The following is a 5,004-nucleotide window of genomic DNA, read 5'->3' as shown; positions in this document are numbered from 1 at the left end:
TTTTCTTTTTTCTGTTTCTTTGTGGAATATGAATAGAGAAAAGAGGATAGGCTCATTACATTCAAAAAGATATATGGGAATTTCCCAAAAATAATTGCAATAATTGAGCGTGAGAGCCAAATGAATAGAAAGATGAATGTTTGGTTTGGGAAGGGATGGTCGAAGTTTTGAAATGAATGGAAAGACAATCTATTTTCATTGAGTGATTTATTAGATAATCGAAAACATAGGATTTTGAAAACAATTCAAAATGAAGAACTCCGCGAGGGGGGCCATTGAACAGCTGGAAAAAGTCTGGGCCTGCTTACGAAAAGTCGAAATGGAAGCGGATCAGTTTAGAGTGAATGAATACTCTGAGATAGAATGAGAAAAATGGAATTTGATTAGTTCAACTTCTAAAAGTTTGGAACAATTAGAAAATTAGGAAAATGAAACATTTGTTTTGAACACCAAAAAGCCATTAATCAAGTACGACAACAGGTTTTCCAACAAGCCTTACAAGGAGCTCTAGGAACTCTGAATAGTTGTTTGAACAACGAGCTACGTTTACGTACCATCAATGCTAATATTTCCATTTCAAGCAAATGAAATTAGTAATATTATTCGTGAACGTATTGAGCAATATAATAGAGAAGTCAAAATTGTAAATACCGGTATTGTACTTCAAGTAGGCGACGACATTGCTCGTATTTATGGTCTTGATGAAGTAATGGCAGGTTCATTAGTCGAATTTGAAGAGGGTGCTATAGGCATAGCTCTAAATTGAGAATCAAATAATGTTGGTGTTGTATTAATGGGTGATGGTTTGCAAATACAGGAGGGAAGTTCTGTAAAAGCAACAGGAAGAATTGCTCAGATACCAGTAAGCGAGGCTTATTTAGGTCGTATTATAAACGCCCTGGCTAAACCTATTGATGGACGAGGTGAAATTTCAGCTTCTGACTCTCAGTTAATTGAATCCCCCGCTCCTGGTATTATTTAGAGACGTTCCGTATATGAGTCTTTTCAAACAGGACTTATTGCTATTGATGTGATGATTCCTATCAGACGTGGTCAGCGAGAATTAATTATTGGGGACAGACAGACCTATAAAACTGCAGTAGCCACGGATACGATTTTGAATCAACAAGGGCAAAATGTAATATGTGTTTATGTAGCTATTGGTCAAAAAGCCTCTTCTGTGGCTCAAGTAGTTACTATTTTACAGGAAAGGAGGGCAATGGAATACACTATTATAGTAGCTCAGATGGCTGATTCTCCAGCTACATTACAATACCCTGCCCCTTATACAGGAGCTACTTTGGCTGAATATTTGATGTACAGAAAACAACACACTTTAATCTGCCCCTTATACAGGAGCTACTTTGGCTGAATATTTGATGTACAGAAAACAACACACTTTAATCATTTATGATGATCCCTTCAAACAAGCACAAGCTTATCGACAAATGTCTCTTCTTTTACAAAGACCGCCCGGCCGCGAAGCTTATCTGGGAGATGTTTTTTATTTGCATTCACCCCTTTTGGAAAGAGCGCTAAATCAAGTTCTGCTTTAGGTGAAGGAAGTATGACTGCTTTACCAATAGTTGAGACCCAGTGGGGAGATGTTTCAGCTTATATTCCTACTAATGTAATTTTCATTACCGATGGACAAATATTCTTATCTGCGTATCTATTCAATGCTGGAATCAGACCTGCTATTAATGTGGGTATTTTCGTCTCCAGAGTAGGATCTGCAGCTCAAATTAAAGCCATGAAAGAAATAGCCGGCAAATCGAAATTGGAATTGGCTCAATTTTTCAAATTAGAAGCCTTTGCGCAATTCGCTTCTAATCTCGATAAAGCTACTCAGAATCAATTGGCAAGAGGTCAACGATTACGTGCTCAAACAATCCCAATCAGCCCCTCTCACGGTAGAAGAACAGATAATGACTATTTATACCGGAACGAATGGTTATCTTGATTCATTAGAAATTGAACAAGTAAGAAAATTTCTCGTTGAGTTACGTACTTACGTAAAAACGAATAAACCTCAGTTTCAAGAAATAATATCTTCCACCAAGACATTCACCCCTGAAGCGGAAGCCCTTTTGAAAGAAGCTATTCAGGAACAGATGGAACGTTTTCTACTTCAAGACCAAGTATAAAAGAAAACAAGTAAAGTAGAAATCAATTTGATAACTTGAAAATCTTCTAATTTCTTCTATTTATAATATATATAAGAATAGATATAATAAGAATAAGATAAGCGGATAGCAGGAATCGAACCCGCATTGTTAGCTTGGAATGCGAGGGGTTATATATAGTGGACGTTGGTTCATCATTTTAAATGTCTCTAATTCAAAATCGAACGGGAAACTTTGGTTTCATTCAACTCCTTTATGGAAGATGGATAAATTCTTACATGTAAGACGTAAAGAAAAACAAATATGCCACCCATACATAACATCTATGTCAGCATTTCCGTCTGAATGCATTTAAAATGACCCGCTTTCTAGATGATCCCTATACAAGAGGAGATTCTAACAATCTTTCCAGTTATTTATTTCGTTCCCTATTTCTATTGAATAAAATCCTTAGCAAAAGTAGTTTGTTTCCGCCGAGCTAAAAAACGATGTCGACGTCTCTAGTAAAGCAAAGACACTGTTTCATAGCTCTTTTGTTTTGCTTCAATCTCCCTTATACAAAGACAAAATTGAAGATTTAGTTATGATTAGCAAAAATTCCACCTTTATCCATGGATCCCTTATTCCTTGCAATTGGAAGTATTGATCCAATTCAATAAAATTCTGTTTCGTCATTTCGTGATCCCAGTTTTTTCAACTTGGGGAGAGATGGTTGAGTGGACTAAAGCGTCGGATTGCTAATACTTTGTATGAGTTTTTTGTACCGAGGGTTCGAATCCCTCTCTTTCCCTTTTTGTCAATTACTTTTTTGATAGTTTAGGAAAGATGTGGAATAGATCAAATTAGGAAGAGTTGAGTTGTTCATTACTTGAAATTGTATTTAATACCGATAGACAATTATATATTGTAGGGACTCTAACAAGCAGGGTTGTTCAATGGAAACAAAGTAAGAATAAGAAAATGAGAGTGATCCTTCTCCCAGCTATAGAAGAATTGCCATATTGGACTCAACTCAAAGGTTCGTTCAGACTGTATGGATGATTTCTCTGATCTTATAACAATCTCTTTTTCTAGTAAATCATCAGTCTCGGACAGTATTCAAAATCTTATCGAAAGCTTACGACAGCTTGCCAAACAAAAGCTAATAGAAAAATGAATAGAGCTATTACTGGCATAACATCTACTATTGGATTCAAAAAAGCGTAGGCCTCAGGTAATTTGGCAACGAAAAAACTACTTGACTTGTGAATAAAGGAAAGAATTCAGACAGATACCGATGAAACTTTAGAGATTATAAGCCTAACAATTTCTTTTGATTGAGTTATTAATCCCCTATTTATTATTAAGGGATACTAAATGAATAACATAAAGTAGGTCAAAACCCCTTTCTTGCTTGAACTCAGCCAATAAAAAATCCTTCAATTCGAAAAAGAGAATAATAAATAGAAGAAATCCTACTTTCAGACATTATCTTAATGGGGAATTATATGTATGATCAATAAATGCAGTTTAATTGGATCTATAAACGTATCAAAATCCGAGCATAGAATTCTTTCTATAAATCTTTGTACTAGAATTGACGACCAACCACTACGAATATTAGTGTTTATTAATGGTGAATATAAATGGGGCGTGGCCAAGTGGTAAGGCAACGGGGTTTGGTCCCACTATTCGGAGGTTCGAATCCTTTCGTCCCAAAGTATGTCCAACTATAAATCTTTGTTGCACGAAATGTGAGGGGCAAACTTCGATTAAAATGATGTTGGTAGAAAGCAACGGGCGACTTGAAGGACATGATCCACTGTGGGAAGTGAAAACAACTAAGTAGTAAGGTATATATGGTTATCATGTGAAAATGACTAAGTATATGTTTGGTATAGAAAGAGAAAGGAGCCCATTCGACCCATTTGATCAAAAGTGTATCACATGAGAACCCATTGGTATGTTACCTGCCATTTTGAAATGATTAAAGATCACCGCACCGAAGTAATGGCTAATGGCTAAATTGTCTCAATTACGAAACTAGATAAAAAATGAAGGGGTTAGAGACAGACCGCTCAATAAATGAAATGCTTAAGCTTAATGGTTGTTTTCCTTTGAGTGAGAGTTATACCTACCACTTGATTGAGTTATGAGGATAAGTAAGAATGGAATGAGTTTCATTCATAAAAGAAGAAAAATATATTTAATAGTCTAATTGATTGAATAATCTATTCATCCATTTGACATTCATTATCATTCTATACATGACTATGAATTTCCTCGAGCCGTATGAGGAGAAACCTTCTTATACGGTTATGGGCGGGTCTTGTTAATTTACATCTATCACACCGGTTGGTTATTGAATCATTACTATTGATGTTCGAGCCCGAAGAGAAGGAAGAGATCCTCGTAAAGTGGGTTTTGTTTGATGTATGATCCTATAAAGAAAAGAACCTAACCTATTTCAATCCGTTATTCTATATTTCCTTGAAAAGGGTGCTCAACCTACCGGAACTGTTCATGAAATTTTAAAGAAGGGGCAGGGAGGGATTTTTACTGAACTGAACCTTAATCAATAACCGAAATTCTATCTAATGAAATCAAAAAGGGTGTGGATAACTTGTAGATAGCTTTGACTAACCTTTTTTTCTTTATTATTTCCCCTCTCTTGTTCTATTCATACTGATGACCTTCTAATTCTGTCTCAAAAATATATCTTTTTTTCTACTTCTTCCTTCATTTTGTCTTTCGCCTACATCTTTATATGTCCATCTATGTTGATTATCTCTATAGTGCCAATCCAAGTAGTTTTGATAATTCTTTAGTTTTCTCCATTGTATAGTGTAGTCGGGTTTCACTATTCACATTCATATTGACAACAGTGTATCAAACAAAT

This window comes from Cucurbita maxima, unplaced genomic scaffold (assembly GCF_002738345.1).
Source record: "Cucurbita maxima cultivar Rimu unplaced genomic scaffold, Cmax_1.0 Cma_Scf00015, whole genome shotgun sequence".
Lineage (NCBI taxonomy): Eukaryota > Viridiplantae > Streptophyta > Magnoliopsida > Cucurbitales > Cucurbitaceae > Cucurbita > Cucurbita maxima.
This window is presented reverse-complemented; position numbering follows the sequence as displayed.